This window comes from Brachyhypopomus gauderio, chromosome 11 (assembly GCF_052324685.1).
Source record: "Brachyhypopomus gauderio isolate BG-103 chromosome 11, BGAUD_0.2, whole genome shotgun sequence".
NCBI lineage: Eukaryota > Metazoa > Chordata > Actinopteri > Gymnotiformes > Hypopomidae > Brachyhypopomus > Brachyhypopomus gauderio.
The window spans coordinates 772501-798557 of NC_135221.1; the positions used below are offsets into that span (position 1 = coordinate 772501).

General features: G+C 47.1%; 1 protein-coding gene across 3 annotated transcripts in view; it reads right to left on the bottom strand.

Moving 5' to 3' along the window:
• lingo2 (leucine rich repeat and Ig domain containing 2) overlaps positions 1-26057 on the bottom strand; it is a 232399-nt gene that overhangs the window by 100041 nt on the left and 106301 nt on the right. The window contains exon 1 of one of the 3 annotated variants that reach the window (XM_077021018.1): positions 21057-21194. The exons of the other annotated variants lie outside the window; for them this stretch is intronic. The gene's annotated coding sequence lies outside the window, so the exon portion shown is untranslated. Of the gene's footprint in view, positions 1-21056; positions 21195-26057 lie in introns of those variants that run through there. 3 annotated transcript variants of the gene reach the window in all.

The window sequence follows — 26057 nt, forward strand, 5'->3', positions numbered from 1 at the left end:
TGTAGTTACAGCTCTAGGTACAGGTGTAGTTACAGCTCTAGGTACAGTGATAGGTACCAGTGTAGTGACAGTTCTAGGTACAGTGCTAGGTACCAGTGTAGTGACAGTTCTAGGTACAGTGCTAGGTTCCTACCCATGCACACCCACCTCTCTCCATCCTGTTCCCACTGACCCCTGACCCCATGCTAGAGATGAAGTGTGTGTGGGTCAGGTGACCTACCTCTGCTCATCACACGACTGGTCCACACCTGAGTTCTCCAGTGCTCAGACATTCCTGTCTCCCCCACAGCCCACGTCCGAGGCATTAGGGGAGAGCGGAAACCTTTCACATGAAAAACAAGAGGTGGGCGTGGGGGGTGATGGCAAGGCTGCACACAGTCTGAGAGAACAACACTTCACTCCTTCTCCAGGTCTGAGAGAACAACGCCTCACTCCTTCTCCAGGTCTGAGAGAACAACGCCTCACTCCTTCTCCAGCTCCAGGTCTGCCTCTCCAGCCTGGCTCTGATCACACCTCCCCTACCTTCTGTCTGCATGCTACTGCAGAGAAGCACACGGGCAGGGGAAGTGGAGAGGGGTTAGTCTCCACACTGAATGTAGATTGTAGTGTGTGTGTGTGTGTGTGTGTGTGTGTGTGTGTGTGTGTGTGTGTGTGTGTGTGCTCATGTGCATTCACAGGGCGTTACGTTTCCCCTTTCCATATTGGATTTCCCTGCTTTCTGTATGTTTGCAGTGAGTGACGTGAGCTGGTGACTTGTGGGTAAATTAAATAGAGAGACAGAAAAATGTATAATTGATGGTGATGGAGGCGGAGTCTCACTCACAGAAGCGGATCCAGTTCCCACACTGGGTAATTAATCCACTGTCCAGAGCAAGGCATGAAAAGGTGGATGACATCCTGGCATCCTCGCTCTCTCTTTCCCTCTCTCCCTCTCTCTCTCTCTCTCTCTCTCTTCTCTCTCCCTGCCTCTTTCTCTTCCTCCCACTCTCTGTCTTCCTCCTACTCTTACCATACCTCCCTCCCTCTCCCCCTCTCCTTCTCTCCCCTCCTCTTTCTCTCTGTCTCTCCATCTCTCCCTCTCTCTCTCCCTCTCTCTCTTCCTGCCTACGCCTCTCCCACTGTTCATATGCTACTGCACTTCCTATACCAGCAACCCAAATATAGGTCACCTGGTCCGGTGCTCTCTGGTGTGCATGTGTTTGCATTTTTGACTTTGTGTGTGAGACAGAATGTTTGTGAGTGTGTGTGTGTGTGTGTGCGCATGTGTGTGTGCGTGTGTGTGTGTGCGTGTGTGTGTGCGTGTGTGTGCGTGCGTGTGTGTGTGTGAGTGTGTGTGTGAGTGTGTGTGTGTGTGTGTATTCGTGCATGCTGGCGTGTGTATATAATTAATTTACATAGACTGAACAGGAGGTTGTGCATGTTTAGCTGTTTTTGGAGCTCTCTGTACATTGCTATCTCTGAGCTCAGAAGCAGCTTGTCAGTATAAAAGCATTACACATGCACTTCAACACACATTCTATAGTCACTATTCTGCTTCTACACCATAATACATTTTGATCGACATCCACTCCTGCTGATAATAGATGCAATCCAGCTTCATAAGTAGCATTCCATCTGTACTCTTCAACCCACATACAAACACGCTGAGAGACATAAGAACATCCCTCTACACACACACACACACACACACACACACACACACACACACAAGGTCTTAGTACACCCCCACACACCCACCCACCCACACACACACACACACACACACACACACACACACACACACACACACACACACACACACACACAGGTTCTTTCAATCCCTGCTGTCCTCTAGCCAGTATATTTGTGGGTATTTTTATGCTGCTTGTGGAGGGTTGAATGCTGACATTAAACCTATACATGCCCAGACCGGGTTCACCAAGGATTAGCAATTAAAAATTTGGCAACATTTTATGCTCAGACCTATTGGTGAGGGTCTCTTTATGTAGACCAGATGGGTTTAGTCATAATGGAAACTGTCTATGTCACTGTTTGTATTACTGTCTGTGACTGTCTTTCTGTGTTTCTGTCTGTCTGTGTGACCATCTGTCTGACTGTTTGACTGTCTGTCAGTAAGCTGCACGTGTGTTTGGTGCCAGATGCCCTGAGTTCTGTATTAGAGGAAGAATGAATCACGTCCTAGATAATACGGCGCCATTTGATTGATTCACTAATACAGAATCAACAACATCATTTAAGGTTTCTGGTTTCTGAACCGGTCCTCCTTGCCTGTCTTCATCTGGACCGTGGTGTGTTTACCTAGGAAACAGGATGTGTCAGTGAGATCAGTTCAGCCAGTATTCCTGCTGATATCTCCAGCTGCTCATGTTATTCAGCACCATTTATCAGGAAATGAAAGTGACTGCAGGATAGTTCTGTTGTGTTTTAGTGATGGCGCAGTGCCATTTATTTACTCTTATTTCTCTTCTACTCTCTGATGACACATTCGTGACAAACACTGAAGAACTCCTTGTCAGAGAAAACAATATGCTTGCTAACTGTATGAGCAATGTTGGCTATTTATTTTACGTAATCCAATCCGAACTTAGGACAAGAGGCCCTATTACCATATGCACATGAATTCCAACGCAAATTCCCCCCCTGTGTTAATCCCCACCCTATAAGGGTGTGTTTGAGAGGTTGAGGGTGTGTCCAGAGGTGGGTGTGTTTGTAATTTTATTTAGTCTAATCTATGACTATCTACTAGGTGAGTTTGAGAGGTTGAGTGAAGGTCTTACTGCGTGGATGTGATGTAGATGAAGAAAACATAAACAAACGAGAGATAAAAACCTGTGCAAAAGATGCTGACGCCATCTGCTGCGGCCCTGCATTGCGATCACATGACTGCATTCCGATTACATGACTGCTTTCTGATCACGTGACTGTAGTTGTTCACACACTCCAAGCGTCAGGACTGGATGTAAACGGAGGTCTGGTCAGTCTTTCATGTCAAATGCTGCAACTTCATAAATTAATGAACCAAGTAACCACATTAACTACTCCACTTAACCAACATGCATTTTGTGGACATACATTGTAAAGTGGATTTAACAGGAGAGTGAAAGAATCTCTTCCTCACTTTCCTCCATCTCTCTCTTCTCTCCCACGCCATCCCAGCATTGCGTTCTGAGCTTTTCTGAGCTCACAAGTCACTCAACCCATCACCCAATTAGGCGTGAAGACATGCACCAGTAGACCTGTGTTTCTGCTCGGGCACGTGGGCGGCTTCTAAAAGCTCGGTCCAGCTTGCGTCTGCGCCATACGGTCACTACTGCTGCTCGTTATAGAGCCCCCCCCCCCCCCCCCCACACCAGGGCCATCAAGTCCTGTGGGTTACCATAGCACTCAGGCTAACCTGGGCTTCCCTAGCAGACTGTTTGGATTACTGTGATCAGTGCTGCTGACAGACCTCACTGTGCAGGATAAAGTCAACGGTGTGAACACAGAGTCCAGCAGGAACATGTGAACACTCGTTGATTACAGAGAGAATTGAAATAAATCGAATAACAAATTCTTTGTCCAGTGTACATGTGTCAAAAACAAGAAAACAGTGTCAAACTCCATCATATTCACAGCTATTTAATTTAACGGTTTTACTGTCACAAATCACCTCCACTGTGTTGAGAACAGGTGTAGCACCACGATGCTCAGCTCTGACATTCACACATGTGCATTTTGGCATGCTGAAGACTCAGAGTTCCTCTTCTAGAGAATCCCTCACGCAGATCTAGTTACCTGAGTCCAAGCTGCCTCTCCACCTGTACAATGCACTCGCCATTCTTATATTTCAGCGTGATGTTTTCTGGTTTTATGTTAATTTGTCATATACAACAAACAAGTCTTTCAGCTTTAATGCTAAAACTTTTTAAAATATCGACTTTGCAGGCAGCATAAATGACTGGAGCAAACGTCATCTTTGTGTTATTGGTGATCTCGTCACAATTACGTGCAGCCCTGCAGTGGTGCAGTATTGTGTTCAAAAGTACTACACCTTTTACCTGCACAGCTAGAACACCCACCCTAACACTCCTGTTCCTCATTTTTACTGTCACAGTAGACTATAAATATCAGATACCACACAGACTATAGCTGTGTCCTGCAGTAGTGTTAATATAGCTAGGTCCTGCAGTAGTGTTAGTATTGCTAGGTCATGTGGTAGTGTTAGTATAGCTAGGTCCTGCTGTAGTGTTAGGATAGCTAGGTCCTGCAGTAGTCTTAGTATAGCTAGGTCCTGCAGTAGTGTTAATATAGCTAGGTCCTGCGGTAGTGTTAGTATTGCTAGGTCATGTGGTAGTGTTAGTATAGCTAGGTCCTGTTGTAGTGTTAGTATAGCTAGGTCCTGCTGTAGTGTTAGTATAGCTAGGTCATGTGGTAGTGTTTGTATAGCTAGGTCCTACTGTAGTGTTAGTATAGCTCGGTCTTGTGGTAGTGTTTGTATAGCTAGGTCCTGTTGTAGTGTTAGTATAGCTAGGTCATGTGGTAGTGTTTGTATAGCTAGGTCCTGTGGTAGTGTTAGTATAGCTAGGTCATGTGGTAGTGTTTGTATAGCTAGGTCCTGTGGTAGTGTTAGTATAGCTAGGTCATGTGGTAGTGTTTGTATAGCTAGGTCCTGTGGTAGTGTTAGTATAGCTAGGTCATGTGGTAGTGTTTGTATAGCTAGGTCTTGTGGTAGTGTTAGTATAGCTAGGTCATGTGGTAGTGTTTGTATAGCTAGGTCTTGTGGTAGTGTTAGTATAGCTAGGTCATGTGGTAGTGTTTGTATAGCTAGGTCCTGTGGTAGTGTTAGTATAGCTAGGTCATGTGGTAGTGTTTGTATAGCTAGGTCTTGTGGTAGTGTTAGTATAGCTAGGTCATGTGGTAGTGTTTGTATAGCTAGGTCTTGTGGTAGTGTTAGTTAGCTATGAGCTACTATGAGCTCTGCTTCTATGTCTGTTCAGGTTTCCTTCAGCTCTTGTGTCTTTGGTTCGTGGTTCTGACTCTGGACCGGAACTTTCTGCACTCCTTTCCTCAAACCTCCCTTAATGAATTTCTTTTTTGTAAGAATTTTATGGAATTTGTATACCTCCTGAGCATCGGTTTCAGTGGTGGGTTCAGGAGTGTTGAGTGGTAGGTTTAGCACTATTGAGTGGTGGGTGTAGCACTATTGAGTGGTGGGTGTAGCACTATTGAGTGGTGGGTGTAAGAGTGTTGTTTGGTGGGTGTAGGAGTGTTGAGTGGTGGGTGTAGCACTATTGAGTGGTGGGTGTAGGAGTGTTGAGTGGTAGGTGTAGGAGTGTTGAGTGGTGGGTGTAGCACTATTGAGTGGTGGGTGTAGGAGTGTTGAGTGGTGGGTGTAGGAGTGTTGAGTGGTGGGTGTAGGAGTGTTGAGTAGTGGGTGTAGCACTATTGAGTGGTGGGTGTAGCACTATTGAATGGTGGGTGTAGGAGTGTTAAGTGGTGGGTGTAGGAGTGTTGTTTGGTGGGTGTAGGAGTGTTGAGTGGTGGGTGTAGCACTATTGAGTGGTGGGTGTAGGAGTGTTGAGTGGTGGGTGTAGGAGTGTTGAGTGGTAGGTGTAGGAGTGTTGAGTGGTAGGTGTAGGAGTGTTGAGTGGTGGGTGTAGTAGTGTTGAGTGGTGGGTGTAGGAATGTTGAGTGGTAGGTGTAGGAGTGTTGAGTGGTGGGTGTAGTAGTGTTGAGTGGTAGGTGTAGGAGTGTTGAGTGGTGGGTGTAGGAGTGTTGAGTGGTGGGTGTAGCACTATTGAGTGGTGGGTGTAGGAGTGTTGAGTGGTGGGTGTAGGAGTGTTGAGTGGTGGGTGTAGTAGTGTTAAGTGGTAGGTGTAGGAGTGTTGAGTGGTAGGTGTAGGAGTGTTGAGTGGTAGGTGTAGGAGTGTTGAGTGGTGGGTGTAGCACTATTGAGTGGTGGGTGTAGGAGTGGTGAGTGTAGGAGTGTTGAGTGTAGGAGTGTTGAGTGGTAGGTGTAGGAGTGTTGAGTGGTAGGTGTAGGAGTGTTGAGTGGTGGGTGTAGTAGTGTTGAGTGGTGGGTGTAGGAGTGTTGAGTGGTAGGTGTAGGAGTGTTGAGTGGTGGGTGTAGTAGTGTTGAGTGGTGGGTGTAGCACTATTGAGTGGTGGGTGTAGGAGTGTTGAGTGGTGGGTGTAGGAGTGTTGAGTGGTGGGTGTAGGAGTGTTGAGTGGTAGGTGTAGGAGTGTTGAGTGGTGGGTGTAGGAGTGTTGAGTGGTAGGTGTAGGAGTGTTGAGTGGTGGGTGTAGGAGTGTTGAGTGGTGGGTGTAGGAGTGTTGAGTGGTAGGTGTAGGAGTGTTGAGTGGTGGGTGTAGTAGTGTTGAGTGGTAGGTGTAGGAGTGTTGAGTGGTGGGTGTAGTAGTGTTGAGTGGTAGGTGTAGGAGTGTTGAGTGGTAGGTGTAGGAGTGTTGAGTGGTGGGTGTAGCACTATTGAGTGGTGGGTGTAGGAGTGTTGAGTGGTGGGTGTAGGAGTGTTGAGTGGTGGGTGTAGCACTATTGAGTGGTGGGTGTAGGAGTGTTGAGTGGTGGGTGTAGGAGTGTTGAGTGGTGGGTGTAGGAGTGTTGAGTGGTGGGTGTAGCACTATTGAGTGGTGGGTGTAGGAGTGTTGAGTGGTGGGTGTAGGAGTGTTGAGTGGTGGGTGTAGGAGTGTTGAGTGGTGGGTGTAGCACTATTGAGTGGTGGGTGTAGGAGTGTTGAGTGGTGGGTGTAGGAGTGTTGAGACAGTGCTCCAGAGAGAAAAACTCCTCTCATACTGCCTCTGCATGGCAGGTCTATTTACTGCAGAGCTTTACCAGGCTGTTTGTCAGGTCTGAGCTGGCAGTGTTTAATCAGAGCTCAGATGTTCAAGACTGGCCACTCCTTCACTGGATCTCCAGGGGTTCAGGTTGGCTTCATGCCTTCCGAAGGAGCACATGGGCGGCAGGGAGCCTTCCATCCCGCCCACGAGGAGCCATTTGAGAACCTGACCTGCTGGCCCCTCTCACCCAGACTCCCTTTCTTCTTCACCCCACACTTTTATTCCTAAAGAGCTCACGCTCCTGTTTGCCAAGGCAGGGAGTCCAGGGTGAGGCTCTCGTTGTTGGGGAAGAAGCAGTGGAGATCGTGCTTCTGCTGAGATGTTCAGATGTTCTGGAAGGGATCCAGCCCTCCCACCCACCCCAACAGATGGCTGCACGCTGATTTAAAACAGCCGTCCGCCAACTCATCAATCCACTTTGATTGCTTCCATATTAGCAGCTATGCCTGACTTAATTTTTCTCTAATGAGAATGTCCTTAAGAGCCACTAAGATCGCATGAATTAGTTTAGTAGTGTGCTCGTCTGTTGTCTGAACACTGCAGGACACGAGTGGAGAACCATCATGGCTCCACTGAAGTGATGTGTACTTTCACTGAGAGTTGCGTTCTGGATTGAAGAATTTACACCTGATAATAAGCCACTCTGTCCAAGACTGACATGCCTGGATGAACCATCCTGCACTGCTGTGGGATCCCAGGGAACCCTCACAGACCCTGTAGCTTTGACAGACAGCCAATCAATCATAATACTATTGGCACACTGGCTTCAGTTCGCAAATCAGCAATCATCACAATCATCACAATCATAATTCCACTGAGCAAAATCAGCATTTATCATAATCGTAATCCCACTGAGCAAAATCATCAGAAATCATCACAATCATAATTGCAATGGGCAATAATCATAATCATAATTGAATGGGCAAAATCAACAATCATCACAATCATAATCCCACTGAGCAAAATGCAAATTCTCTCTCAGTTTGAGGAGGTCTGTCTGAACTTTTTGCAGCCTTTTCCCTGTTTTAATTGTTCATTTTACTTTAGATTGTAACAAGCACCTGTTGGGATCAGAAGCCGAGAATAACGAAGCGTGAAAAACCCAAGAAGAGCCCAAGACCCCACACAGGAAGTGCTTCGCGCTGTGCCATGATGACATGATGAAATTAGCAGTGCATTTTATGACACAACCTTAAAAAAACCATGCTTGATATGTGCAGAAATGTAAACATATGTTTATTTACACCCTGCACAAATCAGTATTCAAATTATAGTTGGCATGGCAGTCTGTTCTCATGTGCATTGGTTGATGCTGTGAATGGGTTGGGTTTCATCTTCTAAAGGCCTGTTGGGCAACATGCCTGTCTGTTTGAATGCAAAAATACAGCTGTGCTGCTGTAACATCTGGACGGCATTCCATGTAAATGGGATAAGTATGGCTAAATGCATTTGTCTCAATTAGTGTAAATGTTCCATTTAGGAATTGCACCCAAAAGCATGTCACTACTTGCAACCTAATCATTTGGAAAAGTGGTTTCTGAACGGACCTGGTGTGGGCCAGTTTATGAGTGCTAAAAGCAAATAGTTATTATTATTGAATTGCTTATTAAAAACATGAATACAACTGAATAATCAACACTTGGTCTACTGTTTTCATGCAAATGATTGCATTTTGAAGATTTTTAAATCAAATGAAGATTTTTATTCCAATACAGTCATGAATTGTGTCAATATTTGTTTCATTACAGGACATATAAAACATGACCTGCATGGCCACAATCACAGGGCCAGAGTAGTCTGATCCTTAATGACATACTGTCCTTTTGACATTTACACACCTCTCAACACTGTGAAATGAAACGCTACTGTAGAGAAATCGCTTCATGGTCTCTTAATGTTTTGTAATGGTTGTGAAAACAGTGGACACTTCATAGTGTGTATCATTAAGGAGGTACCTTGTTCTGTTTATCTATGCAAATACATGCACTATATGCAAAATGAGTCTATGCAAATATAGGTTATTATCTAAGATGGAGTTTTGTTTGGTGGCCTGTTTAAACTGCCACTGTGCTGAGTTGCAGCAGAATGGGGATATGAGCAGAGAGACAGCAGTGTGCTGGTTATATATGGAGAGAGACAGCAGTGTGCTGGTTATATATGCTGGTTATATATGGAGAGAGACAGCAGTGTGCTGGTTATATATGGAGAGAGACAGCAGTGTGCTGGTTATATATGGAGAGAGACAGCAGTGTACTGGTTATATATGGAGAGAGACAGAGGTGTGCTGGTTATATATGGAGAGAGACAGCAGTGTGCTGGTTATATATAGAGAGAGACAGCAGTGTGCTGGTTATATATGGAGAGAGACAGCAGTGTGCTGGTTATATATGGAGAGAGACAGCAGTGTGCTGGTTATATATGGAGAGAGACAGCAGTGTGCTGGTTATATATAGAGAGAGACAGCAGTGTGCTGGTCATATATGGAGAGAGACAGCAGTGTGCTGGTCATATATGGAGAGAGACAGCAGTGTGCTGGTTATATATGGAGAGAGACAGCAGTGTGCTGGTTATATATGGAGAGAGACAGCAATGTGCTGGTTATATATGGAGTGAGACAGCAGTGTACTGGTTATATATGGAGAGAGACAGCAGTGTGCTGGTTATATATGGAGAGAGACAGCAGTGTGCTGGTTATATATAGAGAGAGACAGCAGTGTGCTGGTTATATATAGAGAGAGACAGCAGTGTGCTGGTTATATATGGAGAGAGACAGCAGTGTGCTGGTTATATATGGAGAGAGACAGCAGTGTGCTGGTTATATATGGAGAGAGACAGCAGTGTGCTGGTTATATATGGAGAGAGACAGCAGTGTGCTGGTTATATATAGAGAGAGACAGCAGTGTGCTGGTTATATATAGAGAGAGACAGCAGTGTACTGGTTATATATGGAGAGAGACAGCAGTGTGCTGGTTATATATGGAGAGAGACAGCAGTGTGCTGGTTATATATGGAGAGAGACAGCAGTGTGCTGGTTATATAGAGAGAGAGACAGCAGTGTGCTGGTTATATATGGAGAGAGACAGCAGTGTGCTGGTTATATATGGAGAGAAGCCGAACGCCGGTACTCCTGGGCCAGACGCCAGTCCATGCCGTCACCCATAAGGCGCAGAACTGGATCAATAAGGTGACCAGTGGATCGCTGCCCCTCTGTCGGACACGACTATACCACGACCAGAACTCCTCGTTTGTCATCGTGCCGACACTAAATGAAGATTTATTGCATTTCTATCAATTAAATCTCCAAATGAGATCAACCACTCTGAGCCACCCACACTTTACACTAAACCCTAGCATTTCTGTTTTTATTATTTTCAAGAAGTTTCAAATTGAACAAAAAAAACAGATAAATAAAAAGCATTAGACTCATTTATTTATGTTAGTGACAAATGATAAATATTTGCATACTGATGCATGGACGTAATTTTGATTTCAAAAGTGGGGGGGACATGGATTCGTCGCTATTTAAATATTTGGTTTTAACCGTAAAAACTGGGGGGGACCAAAACCGGCTTTTGAAAAAGTGGGGGGGACATGTCCCCCCCCCCCCCCCCCCCCCAAATTACGTCCGTGTACTGATGTGTATTTCAGTTCACCTGCAGGATGGCACTACATAGCCATTACATCAGATTAAGAATAACTTCATTATATGAACAATGGTGCAGCTATATAACCATCTAACTTCATTATGTGAACAATGGTGCAGCTATATAACCATCTAACTTCATTATATGAACAATGGCGCAGCTATATAACCATCTAACTTCATTATATGAACAATGGCGCAGCTATATAACCATCTAACTTCATTATATGAACAATGGCGCAGCTATATAACCATCTAACTTCATTATATGAACAATGGTGCAGCTATATAACCATCTAACTTCATTATATGAACAATGGTGCAGCTATATAACCATCTAACTTCATTATATGAACAATGGTGCAGCTATATAACCATCTAACTTCATTATATGAACAATGGTGCAGCTATATAACCATCTAACTTCATTATATGAACAATGGTGCAGCTATATAACCATCTAACTTCATTATATGAACAATGGTGCAGCTATATTGTAACGTCGGTGGTAGGGACGCACACACCGCGTTAGAGAGAGCGAGAGAAAGGTGGAACCAAGTGCCACAAAAATAACAGAACTAAAAGGAGCGCCTGAATAATAGCGGACTGCTCAACGCGTAAAAAGAAATAAGGCAAAAACAAGGACGTCAGGGGAAGTAGCTGACTAATAGCAAAAAGGCTACTCAAACAAAAAACCCTTCCCATACAAACAGCAACAGGATAGGAAGATAAACAGGTTGGGGAAAACTTGAGGAAGGTCAGTAAGCGACGCAGGAGAGGACTCGAAAAAGACAGAGAAAAACAGACAGGAGAGATAGGTGACGGGACACCTACAGAGGCCAACGCTGCAACAGAGAAAGACAAGAGAGGCTGAGAGCGTAACGGCATAACCACAACGAATCAGCAATGATCCGTCTCCACTGGCTTCCTTAAGAAGCCATGGCAACAGGTGAGACGGATCATTGCTGATTGCGTTGCCGGAGTCTAGGACTGGCTCGGGTGCCCCTTGTGGATGTAGATGGCACGGCATCCGAGCCAGCCCTGACAGAGCCCCCCCCTCTAGGCCCGAGACCCCGCGGGCCCAGAGCGACAGCCCTGTCACGACGGAAGTCACGAATAAGAGAGCGGTCGACAACCCGAGAGACGGGGACCCATGACCGTTCCTCGGGCCCATAACCCACCCAATCAACAAGGTACTGGTCCCGACCACGAACACGGCGGTGATCCAACAACCGAGAAACGGTGTACACCGGACCGCCGTCAACCACGCGGGGAGGCGGCGGGGCCGGAGCGCGGGGCATGTGACACAAAACAGGGCGGAGACGCGAGACGTGGAACACCGGATGGACCCTCATGGAAGGAGGGAGCAACAGCCGGTAAGAGACGGGATTGATCCGCCTGTCCACCTTGAAGGGACCCAGGAACCGAGGGGCCAGCTTCTTGGTTCCACCACGGACCGGCAGATCCTTGGCGGAAAGCCAGACCCGCTGCCCGGGGCGGAAAGACAAAGCCGGAAGACGGTGCTTGTCTGCGTTGCGACGGTAACCGGCTGAGGCAGACAGAAGGGCCCTACGGGCCTTACTCCACGCCAACCGGCACCGCCGCACCAAGGCACGGGCACCCGGAACCGCCGCCTCGTCCTCCTGGTCAGCAAACATAGGAGGGGCATAGCCATAGAGACACTCAAAAGGCGACATCCCGAGGGCAGAGTGCCATAGGGTGTTGTGGGCGTATTCGGCCCAGAGGAGCTGGTCAGCCCAGGAGGAGGGGTTGGAGGACGCCAGGCACCTGAGAGTTTGCTCCAGGTCCTGATTGGTCCTCTCGGTCTGACCGTTGGTTTGGGGATGGAAACCCGAGGACAGACTGGCCTTGGCGTTAAGCAGACCCAGAAAAGCCCCCCAAAACCGGCTAGTGAATTGCGGCCCACGATCAGAAACCACGTCGACGGGGAACCCAAAATGCCTGACAATATGGTGCAGGAAGAGCGAGGCGGTCTCTTTGGCAGACGGGAGCTTGGGGAGGGCCACGAACCTAGCTACCTTGGAGAACCTGTCCACGATAACTAATATGGTAGTGTTGCCACGGGAGGGTGGCAACCCCGTAACGAAGTCTAATGAGGCGTGAGTCCAGGGCCTGGATGGAATAGGCAGGGGGCGAAGAAGACCCGAGGGCTTAGAGTGGGTCGTTTTGTTTTGTACGCACGTGACACAGGTCGAAACAAAGTCGCTAACGTCCTTATCAATCCCCGGCCACCAAAACCGTCTACGAATAAGTTCCGCCGTACGACGAGAGCCAGGATGCGCAGCAAAGGGTGAGTTGTGACCCCATTCCATGACCTTCTTTCGCAGGTTAGGGTGGACAAAGAGACGACCCGATGGCTCACCACCTGGGCCAGGATCGGCTGCTAACGCCCGTTTAACGGCGGTCTCGACCTCCCATTGAATGGGCGCAACAATTTTGGAGGCGGGAATGACAGTACCGGGCTCGGTGGAGTCGGGGGGTGTCTCCCATTGACGAGAGAGAGCATCGGGCTTAACGTTTTTAGTCCCTGGGCGATAGGAGAGGGTAAACTCGAAGCGCTCAAAGAAGAGCGACCACCTGGCCTGACGGGGATTGAGCCTTTTGGCTTGCTGGAGGTAGGCCAAGTTCTTGTGGTCTGTCCACACAAGAAACGGGTGTTTGGCCCCCTCCAGCCAATGCCGCCATTCTTCCAGGGCTAGCTTTACAGCCAAGAGTTCCTTATCACCCACATCGTAATTACGCTCGGCAGGAGACATATGGTGTGAGTAATAAGCACAAGGGTGGAGCTTAAGTGGCGTACCCGTTCTCTGGGAAAGGACGGCCCCAACCCTGTAGTCAGACGCATCGACTTCCACCACAAAGGGTAGGTCAGGGTTAGGCATGCACAGAACCGGCGCCGAGGTAAACCGCTCCTTGAGCTTATCAAAAGACTCCTGGGCTGCAGGAGACCAGACAAAGGGACCCGGGGTTTTCTTGGTAAGCGCAATGAGGGGACCAGCCAAAGTGCTGTAATTCTTAATAAAGCGACGGTAGAAATTAGCAAACCCCAAGAACCGTTGAACCAAACGAAGCGATGTGGGAGTGGGCCAGTCAGCGACTGCTCGGATCTTAGCAGGATCCATAGCAAGAACGTTTTGGGCTATTCTGTAGCCCAAAAAGGCCACCTCCTGGACGTGAAACAGGGATTTTTCTAATTTAACGAACAGGTGGTTCTCCAACAGAAGTTGGAGAACCCTCCTGACGTGTTTGACGTGCTCAGACCGTGAACTACTGTAAATAAGGATGTCGTCAAGATACACGAAGGCGTACCGGTTGAGAGCCTCACGCAACACCTCATTAATAAGTCTCTGGAAGACAGCCGGGGCGTTCATCAGACCAAACGGCATCACAAGGTACTCGTAGTGACCCGATGGTGTGATGAAGGCTGTCTTCCACTCATCCCCCTCTCTGACCCTCACTAGGTTGTAGGCACTCCGAAGGTCTAGCTTAGTGAAAATGGTAGCTTGTTGGAGTGCCTCAAAGGCCGTTGACATAAGTGGCAGGGGGTGACGGTCTTTGACAGTGATCTTATTGAGACCCCTGTAATCAATGCATGGCCTCAACCCACCATCTTTCTTGCCGACAAAGAAAAAACCAGCACCGGCTGGAGACGTGGAGGGCCGTATGAACCCAGCGGCTAACGCCTCCTGGATGTACGTTTCCATGGCTCTTCGCTCAGGGGCGGCCAAAGAGAAGAGACGACCCCTAGGAGGACTAGACCCGGGAAGTAGGTCAATGGCGATGTCGTAAGACCTGTGAGGCGGAAGAAAACTGGCCTTCTTTTTGCTGAACACCGCTTGGAGGTCGTGGTATTCAGCAGGGACAGAGGACAGGTCAACGATCTCGACCGGCTTTTCGGCAGAAGAAGCAGGGAGGCTCTTACGACATGTGTTTTTGCACATAGCACCCCAAGACCCGATACTGCGCGAGAGCCAGTCTATGTCAGGGTTGTGTCGTTGCAGCCATGGAAACCCTAGTATGAGCGGCATGTGAGGGGCGCTGATGACATATAAGGTGACTAACTCAAAGTGCTCCCCGACGTGCATCTCCAGCGGTATGGTTTGGCGGTCGATACCGCCGGAGATAAGGGCGCGGCCGTCCACCGCGGCGACAGCGAGGGGTTTTTCGAGGCGAACCAGAGGGATTTGTAATTCCTGCGCTAAAGAGCTGTCGATAAAATTTGCCGCGGCACCAGAATCAACAAAAGCCATAAGGCGCTTTTCCTGTGTTTTATGCCACGACAACGAAACGTGGATGGATAAACCGGTTGTGGGAGGACTTGTGTTACGACCCACCAGAGCCTTCCCGTCTACTGGTGGGTCGTGTCTTTTCCCTGCAGCTCGGGGCATTTGGTACGTTGGTGTCCCCCGCCCCCGCAATACAGACACCGCCCCTCCTGTAAACGCGCCTGTCTTTCCTGCCGTGACAGGCGTGTATGACCGAGCTGCATGGGTTGCGGTTCACTACTGGGATTATCGGTTTCACCGGACTGCACAACGTCAGGCATGCGGGGTGTTTCGCGATGGAAATGCTTTTTGGTGTTTTTGCGCTCGCGCTGGCGGTTATCGAGCCGTACCGTCAGGCTGATCAGCGTTTCTAGATCAGACGGAGGGTCGCGGAGAGCTAGTTCGTCCTTCAACTCCTCCGTTAGCCCTTCCAAAAACACGGACATGAGAGAGTCCGAACCCCAACCGCTTTCGGCTGCCAACGTGCGAAACTCTATGGAGTACTCTGCTACAGACCGCTTTCCCTGCTTGAGACGCAGAAGCCGCTGACCGACAACCCCGCCCGACGAGGGATGGTAGAAGGCTCCTTTCATGGCCCGGGAGAAGCTATCGTAAGTAGCACAAACTTCGTTCTGTTTTTCCCATACGGGGGTTGCCCAAGCCAGGGCTTTGTCTGTAAGTAAGGCTATCACGTATGCTATTTTTGCGCGCTCGGTAGGGAAGCGTAGAGGTTGCTGTTCGAATACAAGCGAACACTGTAGTAGAAAACCCCTACACCCTTCGGGATCCCCTGAATAGCGAGCCGGGGCGGGGAGAGTAGGCTCAAAGTGCCGCGGGGCTGCTGCGGGTTCGGCTGGGCTCGCGGGAGGCGGATCCCGATGAGCGGGAGACGGGTTACTTAAAGCCCGAATGGCAGTGGTCCCGTTGTTGAGCTGATCCATGATCTGGCGAAGGACCTGGTCATGGCTGCCCAACAACTGACCCTGCTGGGAGAGGGCTGCCCTTAGTTCTGCTGCTTCGTTAGAAGCGGCTGGTTCCATGTCACAGGCTGATTCGTTCTGTAACGTCGGTGGTAGGGACGCACACACCGCGTTAGAGAGAGCGAGAGAAAGGTGGAACCAAGTGCCACAAAAAATAACAGAACTAAAAGGAGCGCCTGAATAATAGCGGACTGCTCAACGCGTAAAAAGAAATAAGGCAAAAACAAGGACGTCAGGGGAAGTAGCTGACTAATAGCAAAAAGGCTACTCAAACAAAAAACCCTTCCCATACAAACAGCAACAGGATAGGAAGATAAACAGGTTGGGGAAAACTTGAGGAAGGTCAGTAAGCGACGCAGGAGAGGACTCGAAAAAGACAGAGAAAAACAGACAGGAGAGATAGGTGACGGGACACCTACAGAGGCCAACGCTGCAACAGAGAAAGACAAGAGAGGCTGAGAGCGTAACGGCATAACCACAACGAATCAGCAATGATCCGTCTCCACTGGCTTCCTTAAGAAGCCATGGCAACAGGTGAGACGGATCATTGCTGATTGCGTTGCCGGAGTCTAGGACTGGCTCGGGTGCCCCTTGTGGATGTAGATGGCACGGCATCCGAGCCAGCCCTGACATATATAACCATCTAACTTCATTATATGAACAATGGTGCAGCTATATAACCATCTAACTTCATTATATGAACAATGGTGCAGCTATATAACCATCTAACTTCATTCTTGAGACCGTGCTGTAATTTTTACTGTCTCAGCTGTCTCAGGTCTACACTTATTACAACACTGTACCACCTGTACCACCTGTACCACCTGTTTACTGTAAAACCACAAACACCAAGACACTATGTTTTTCTGCTCTATACATTTAGATAAGTTAAAGATGACAATGCCATATGTTAGAACGCATAAGCATAACTCTGCTCTATGAACTGTTATATTCAACTCCTCCCACTGCTGGGCAGTGGTCTCACCTGTGGTCTCTCACCTGTGGTCTCTCACCTGCGGCCTCTCACCTGTGGTCTCTCACCTGCGTTCTCTCACCTGTGGTCTCTCACCTGCGTTCTCTCACCTGCGTTCTCTCACCTGAGGCCTCTCACCTGCGTTCTCTCACCTGTGGTCTCTCACCTGCTTTCTCTCACCTGTGGTCTCTCACCTGCTTTCTCTCACCTGTGGTCTCTCACCTGCTTTCTCTCACCTGCTGTCTCTCACCTGTGGTCTCTCACCTGCTTTCTCTCACCTGTGGTCTCTCACCTGCGTTCTCTCACCTGCATTCTCTCACCTGCTGTCTCTCACCTGTGGTCTCTCACCTGCTTTCTCTCACCTGTGGTCTCTCACCTGCGTTCTCTCACCTGCATTCTCTCACCTGAGGCCTCTCACCTGCATTCTCTCACCTGTGGTCTCTCACCTGCTTTCTCTCACCTGTGGTCTCTCACCTGCTTTCTCTCACCTGTGGTCTCTCACCTGCGGCCTCTCACCTGCTGTCTCTCACCTGTGGTCTCTCACCTGCTTTCTCTCACCTGTGGTCTCTCACCTGCTTTCTCTCACCTGCTGTCTCTCACCTGAGGCCTCTCACCTGTGTTCTCTCACCTGCTATCTCTCACCTGCGTTCTCTCACCTGCGTTCTCTCACCTGAGGCCTCTCACCTGCGGTCTCTCACCTGTGGTCTCTCACCTGCGTTCTCTCACCTGCGTTCTCTCACCTGCGTTCTCTCACCTGTGGTCTCTCACCTGTGGTCTCTCACTTGCGGACTCTCACCTGCGTTCTCTCACCTGTGGTCTCTGTCAGTCAGAGTTAAGAGTGATCACCATGGTCACAGTGGCCCTGCCTCACCACAGACGGTCAGTGGTTATTCAACACTGTAAATCAGTGTTTTTCCACCAGCTGTGAGACTCTGTGACGGTTTCCCTGGTAACCAGTGTGTGGTTAGGTGTGGTGAGTGGAGGTGAAGTTCCTGGTGTGGTGAGACTGGAGGACGTCGGGGCCACTAGAGGGAGCAACTGAGCAGGAGTGATTTGGGGAAGGAGAGTTGGACTGAGCACTTCAGTCTAGAGAAATCACTCTCTGGGCCTGGCTCATCCTGTCTCTCTCAGTTAGTGTTCCTCTCTCTCTCTTTCTCTCGCTCTCTCTCTCTTTCCCTCTTCCTCTCTCTCCTGCTCTCTGTCTCTCTCCTGTCTCTCTCTCTGTCTATTTATCTATCTATCTATTACATAACATTCCGAGGCTCTTCTGTCTGCTGGATTTCTGTTATGTATAATGTGTATTGCCGCATTTATAAATATAACCAACTGTAATGTTTAACTAATTGGTTTGTACTATGTGAAAAAAGTGTGTACCACATAACTGAAATGCAGACTGACTCTTCAGGTAACATTATATAACGGAAATACTAAACAACCGTGTGGTTGCTGAACTCTTCAGGTAACATTATATAACAGAAATACTAAACAACCGTGTGGTTGCTGAACTCTTCAGGTAACATTATATAACAGAAGTACTAAACAACCGTGTGGTTGCTGAACTCTTCAGGTAACATTATATAACGGAAATACTAAACAACCGTGTGGTTTGCGAGCCTGTCAGTCTCCAACCCTCCTCCATGTGCTGTAGCAGGTCAGATCGTACATGAGCTTTGGTGAACAGCGAGACAGCAGGCTGTTTTTGCATTTTATCAATTAAGGAATTAAAGATGCTTCTTACACATATTCTTGGCACGTATGCTGGGACATACAGCAGAATTAGCTCTTTCTAATGCAGCTGTGATTATGACCTTAAAACACATTTGTGTTCTGTTTCTCCCTGTCATTGTGGGTCCTGAGAAAGATGTGGACGGGTCAAGCACATAAATGGTTTGGTGTGAGCCTCTTCTGTTACTTTACATTAATTGTGGTCCAACCTGTTTCTCGGCTACATGGACGGGCTGAATGTGGGTGTGGGACAGGAGGTCTGTGGAGGATTGGGCTGTAGAGGTCTGTGGAGGTCTGTGGAGGATTGTGCTGTGGAGGTCTGTGGCAATCTGTGAAGGATCGGGCTGTGAAGGTCTGTGGGGATCTGTGGAGGTCTGTAGAGGTCTGTGGATGTCTGTGGATGTCTGTGGAGGTCTGTAGAGGTCTGTTGAGGTCTGTAGAGGTCTGTGGAGGTCTGTAGATGTCTGTGGAGGTCTGTGGATGTCTGTGGAGGTCTGTGTAGGCCTGTGGAGGTCTGTGGAGGTCTGTAGATGTCTGTGGAGGTCTGTAGATGTCTGTGGAGGTCTGTGGAGAGCATGTGTCTGGGTATCCTCGCAGTCTCAGGCTAAACTGAGGAAGTGAATGGTAAGACGCTGACGAGCCCTTTATCCTCTCCTTCCACTGCTGATGTTAGCACACCTGCCAAAAAGCCTCTGGATTTAGTGCCATTGATTTACGAGCAGTGGGAAACCTTATGAGGGCCCTGTAGGATCTGTGGAGGTGATACATGAGGATATGGGCTCTTCTCAAAACAAACCCACTCGTATAGAGCTGGAGGTCACAGCAATCAACACCTTGCTCAGATCAGGGTGTTACCGTGGTGACGTAAAGCAAGCTGCTCCATAGCAACTCAAGTCAGTCTGGGAGGTACTGAAAAAGTACTGAGAAGGTACTGGGACTGGTAGTAGTACTGGGAGGGTACTGGGACTGGTGGTAGTACTGGGAGGGTACTGGGACTGGTGGTAGTACTGGGAGGGTACTGGGACACAAACCCACACCTACATAGGAAAACTGAAGGATCATTTACACGTACAACATTTGGCAGGTGTCCTGACGTCTGTACGTATCAGTGTTTACACTCCCAGAGAAACTACGATGTGGGTTTATTAGCACCAGGCCAGATTAGTGTACGTCTGCAGCTGCTCTGTTCAGCACTGTAGCAGCTTCCCCCTGCACACCTGCGCATACACACCTGACTACAGACCTGACTACACACCTGACTACAGACCTGACTACAGACCTGACTACACACCTGACTACACACCTGACTACACACCTGACTACACACCTGACTACAGACCTGACTACACACCTGACTACACACCTGACTACACACCTGACTACAGACGTCAGTGCTGTTAAACTGAGACACACACACCTCTCTGCCCCCAACATGATAGGCAATTAATATACATCCTAGATTGAAGCATAATGATTTGTTCAACAAACCTTAGTAATTATGTTAAACCAAGAGTTATGTTAATTCCTCAATGTTTCTATACCACTGTGAGGGTTGATTGTGGTCTGAGTAAGATATTCAGAGGCTGGTGTGTTAGAGTACATGTCACACTAGTGATGTTGTAGACACTCCCTTTCACAGTTGTACCCATCCAGTATCAGCAATATACATAACATACTTCACTAAATATAATTTCATTTCCTGCATTGTACAGTTTGTGGTGTAATGTGCCTGTTAAGAGGTGACAAATAATGAAATTAAGAAAGACGTGAAGGTTCTTTCTACAAGGTTAAGTAGAGATGGCAGTTTACTGGTGATGTGATACACACACAATCACAATTACGTTAGCTGCACTGAAGACAAACTATCCTCAAATGTCAAGATCCCACTGCCAGATCAGAGCCAGCAGAGAGAAGAAAGTCGTTAGTGCAGTTGAGTGGAGTTGAGTTGAGTCTGCAGCAGTAAAGACTTCAGACACAGCTGCTACAAACTGCAGCTACATTTGGCTTGTGCTAAAACAATTTAGCTTCAGAACCTCCTTGGTCAACACAATTCAAACTTGCTGTATTTACACGAGATCCCAGAGGATCTTTTCTTAGCCTTGCATTCTCTTTTCAGAGAGGAACACAGCTAAGGACGCTCTATCCAGACTGGCGTGTCCACAGAGTAAACATCTTTCCATCATGATATTATACTGTACTTTTCCTTTCATATATCAGTAGACTGAATAGCTGAAGTTGTATAATCATTTAGCAGTTTAGTAAACTGGGCAAAAGCAGATTTAGTGCTTTTTAATATTCTGACAATATCCTGACAATGTTATACACCATCTGAGGACTGTTCCTGGTTTTAAATGCTAATATTGGGATGTCTATATGAACTCCTCAAAAACATGGTTTGATAACACCAATAAAGTATCTCAGGGATCCTTAGAGCAAGGGTGTGTCTCTCCCGTCTTGAGTGCATGAAACATGAAACTACATACCGCACACGACATCTTTAATTTAGATTGAATATGATCTGATCTGAATGTTGAAATTCTGTTAACGTTTATCTCTGATCTTATTAGATGTGTTAAACATTCATTTACAGAACAAAGAAGAAGTGCAGCCTGTACCTCAGGGGGATGTGTGTGGGAGCAGAGGCTTCGTGCTGGTCAGCCGTGGTTCTGGAGGTGTTGGTATGGTCTGTGCCACACATCACTGGGAACAGAACTTACAGGTTGAGGCCACTATTCTTTAATAATGTAGAATTGTCTGTGTATTCCAGCTGTGTATACAGCTTCTCAGGCAACTTTAAATCAGATGATTCCCCTGTTTGATTCAGACGATTCCCCTAATGATACCCCTCAGTGTGAATCATAAACATCTCCGTACACCATTCTCCACCTGGACTACACACTGATCTCCAACTGGACAGCACAGTTATCTCCACCTGGACCACATCATACTCGGTCTAAACTACTGAAAAAACATCAGAAACTATTAAATGTTTTCATGTTTTTTCTAAGTACACATAATATTTAGCCCCTGCGTTAATACTGGAGTCGTGCTGTGCAAGGTGTGTTAACTGGTTTCCTGTGATCCCGCGTGTGAAGTGTATGAACTAGCAGGTGTTTGTCCTCCTCTGCACAACTGTTTCATGTGATCAGTCAGAGCATGGCTGACATCACCATGGCAACAGCTTGAGTGTTTGACCATGAAAGTGTTCCAACAGGATGCAAAGGCAGTGCTCAAGGACCTTGGGGAAAGCAGCTGTGTGTGCCCAGTGGTGTGTAGCTGAGAGGAGTGACATGACAAACCTCGGCACTTAGAGCCAAGATGGACGCCTGCTTCAAGGGCAGACACGTTTACATGAGACAAAAAGAGTGTTTCTCAAGCATTATGCCAGTAAAGCTGTTTTGTAGTCACTTTTGGAGAGTGACACTAAAGGATGATACTGGGGTCTGGTAGAAGTAGACAAAACAGATTAATTATGCATGTTTAATCTCTTTGAACAAATCGGTATTTCTCCATCTGTTTACAACATTGACTGCTGGTACTATTCTTTAGGCAACCATAAACGTAACAGGACGTGACATGTTTCTGGAAGAGACAGGGCAGACATTCAGTGCTTCAGTGAAACAAACAATCCATGATAAATATGTATGGCAGTCAAAAGACACCTGCGTGAACTGCCAAGGCTCATGGGAATATTCTGAAGCACAGCAGATTGTGTGATTGCCTATATTTGACTATGTAGCTTCTCTTCACTTAGCAAAGAGCATTCAAAGAACTCTGGGTATGAGCATTCATATAGTCTGGGTATGAATTCAGTTGTAGGTTGTGAACTGGTTTGGATGTGAATTCAGCTGTTGGCTTATGAATTGGTTTGGATGTGAATTGGGTTCTGTTAAATGCATCTGTTGGTTTAACAGAATGAGCAAGTTCAGAACAGTGTTGGGCTTCATGCCATGTCTCCCAAACACAAGCACGATTCCACCAGACTGACAGAGTTGAGCAGTTATCCAGCCTCCACTGAATAGAGTGTAGTGTGTAGCCAAAACCTGTTTAAAGCAATGCAGAAATACATTTTTAAAGCAGTCTAAACAATCAGTGCATGACAAAGAGTGAAATGGCGAGTGAGATCAGAGGCAGTCACAGTCGCACGTGTTTGTATTTAAATATTTGAGTCTGAGGAACAGGATTACCACAGTTATCTTCCTAAGGTTCACACATTTGTTCTCTAAGCAGATGAGCTCCAGTTACCCTTTCAGTGTGTATGTGTTTGTGTATGTGTGTGTGTGTGTGTGTGTGTGTGTTTGTGTGTGCATACGTGTGTGTGTGTGCATGTGTGTGTGTGTGTGCACGTGTGTGTGTGTGTGTGTGCGCATGTGTGTGTGTGTATGTGTGTGTGCACGTGTGTGTGTGTGTGTGTGTGCGCATGTGTGTGTATGTGTGTGTGTGCGCATGTGTGTGTGTGTATGTATGTGTGTGCGTTGGTGTGTGTGTGTGCACATGTGTGTGTGTGTGTGTGTGTGTGTGTACGTGTGTGTGTGTTTGTGTGTGTGTTTGTGTGTGTGTGTGTGCGTATGTGTGCGTGTATGTGCATGTGTGCGTGTGTGTGTTTGTGTGTGTGTGCATGTGTGCGTGTGTGTGTTTGTGTGTGTGTGCATGTGTGCGTGTGTGTGTGTGCATGTGTGCGTGTGTGTGTGTGTGTTTGTGTGTGTGCGTGCGTGCGTGTGTGTGTGTGTGTGTGTTTGTGTGTGTGTGTGTGTGTGTGTGTGTGCATGTGTGCGTGTGTGTTTGTGTGTGTGTGTGTGTGCAAGCTCTCTCTTCTTCTCTCCAGCTAATCCAAGAGCTATTTTAAATCAGCCCCCACTGAAAGGAGGGGGGGGAGGGGTTAAGCAGGTCCTAAATGCTAGATGAGGTAATGAGGAGCACAGATGAGACACGGTGGAGAAGCTCGGGCACCAGACCCTGTTCTGCTGGCTCCACCCGACCCAAAACTCACTCCTTAATTACACGCTGTGCTTCTCTGCCCAGAACAACTGTGCATTGAACCTTTCAAAGACTGAATCTCCACTGGAATATAACTGCAATATGTAGAAAATTTCTGCAGCCTTCAGTGCTAGACAGTGATTATTTAAATTGAGCATGACAGGATTCTGAGATGATGTCAGGATTATATGGATGTCTGCCAAAGCCCAACATGTCTCCACGGGTTTCGAGCCCATGAAAATGTTGGGGTGTTTTTACCCTGACCGCGCTCAGACGGACAGAGGTTCTCCCAACCTGGAGACAGCAAATCATAAATAATAATGGCTGTAATTGAAATTGAGCAGCGATCCAATCAGGTCTGTAGTAGAGGTTTTGGAGGGCCTAATTGATCCCTGAGCTTCAGCCAGATTGCTAGTGAATCATCTACACAAGGAGTCTGGCTTCATCACAAATGACTCTACAGAGGGAGCAGATTCATCAGGTCTCTGGCTGTCTTACTCCTCAGAACTGCGCTTGCAGGCACACTTGTTTGTGAACAATCAGATTTTTTCCAAATGTAATCCCACGGCACTTTGGGCTGTTCTGTACACTAAGCCATCTCTTCATAACGCCCTAAAGAAAGGCAGGAATGTGGTTGAGGTTGGGGAGGGAATGACCTGAACCAGGCCCGTTGACAGTCTTGCTGGGGCCCGGGACAAGAAAGTTTCAATAATTCGCTTTTTATCACAGTATTTAATGGATGTTTATTTTCAAAACGCCCTCAAATCTTAACGTCTTCACGAGAACTGTTCAGTCAGACAGCTATTTGTTGTGAAACGATGTAGTTACAATTTCAAACATTTTCAAGTACTTTAGCCTAAATTCCAGCACTTTTCAAACGTGGAAAACAATGCAACATTAAAATTTGTTAGGTAAATATTTTTCCTTTCTTTTCTGCGCTCCAGATTTCTGTATTTACTTTAACTATCCACCACTGTTTCCCGCTGTTGGGCGGGTACCAGCCGGTTACGGTCGGTGCTGGATCAAACCATTTTCCAGTGGGAGGCGGGGGTGTATGCACTTAATGGAAAATATGCAGATAGGTAAAAAAAAACATATATTTTAGCCATTGAGCTTATTTTGAGTACAGAATTATTTTATATTAATGAAAGATTTCAAGATTATTTAAAAATTATAGACTTTAAATAAAAAATAAATTGCTGGGCTCTTTGATGGGCCCCCCTGGCCCTGGGGCCCGGGACAACAGACCCGGTTGTCCCCCCCTGTCGACGGGGCTGACCTGAACTGTCAGAACAGCCGTCATGGAGTTCAGTTTTGGACTTCAGAACTATTTGAAGCAATTTTCTTTCAGTAAGGTCTACAGTGTTATATGTATCATATAAATATGCAATGACTGTCAATCCAAGCTGGCTGACAGGTGGCACAAAGCCATAGAGTATTAGCATGTAGCATTACATCTCCAACACCAACCCCCCCAAACACCAAACCCCCATCTCCAACACAGCCCCCCAAACACCAACCCCCCAGCCGTAAAACACTAACCCACAACACTCACCCTGGTCCCAACTCAAACACTAAGACTCCAATACTAACACCCAGCCCCACCTCCAATACTAACCCTCAATACTAACCCCCAATACTAACCCTCAATACTAACCCTCAGCCCCACCTCCTATACTAACCCTCAATACTAACCCTAAATACTAACCCTTAATACTAACCCTAAATACTAACCCCCAATACTAACCCTCAATACTAACCTTCAGCCCCACCTCCAATACTAACCCTAAATACTAACCCTCAATACTAACCCTCAATACTAACCCTCAATACTAACCCTCAGCCCCACCTCCAATACTAACCCTAAATACTAACCCTCAATACTAACCCTCAATACTAACCCTCAGCCCCACCTCCAATACTAACCCTAAATACTAACCCTCAATACTAACCCTCAATACTAACCCTCAGCCCCACCTCCAACACATCCCAGCTCATTAAACAATTCTTCATTTAGTGAGCTGATTACAACAAATTAGTGCATGCAAATCACAGGCAAATTGCTTAAGAGAATTTGGTGGTGGTTGTTCAAAGTTAAATGTAATGCATTAATGCTATATCTCAAGTCCTCTCTTTCTGTCTCTGTCTCTCTTTCTCTGTCTATCTCTCTCTCTTTCTCCCCATTGACACAGTCTTTGTCTTTCATGCCATATGTAATTAGATGAACAGCAACGTTAGGGAGGCTTAATTGCTTTTTCTGCCATTAATCTGCACCCCAAACAGATTAGACATATCCACACACTGCCACAGCAATCAGCAGTCCAAAGGCTAATGCTAAAATTATTTTGCATGACTTTAATTTATGTTGGGGCAGGGAGGATTGTGTATAAGAGTTGTCTACAGTATAATATAAAATATATAATTTTATAAAATAATAATTCAAAGAATCGTTACATTTTACCCTTTTCCCATTTTCTTGCCAGAAGTCTTATTACTAAACTTTCCTACAGCCCTTGCTATGCTAATTAAATAAGAAGATGGATTTGATACATTCCTTCTCCGCTCATACCTTGAGCTCAGCAGATGGTGCAGCAGACAGACTCGCTGTTCCTGCTTTGAGGTGGAAGACTACCATGCTA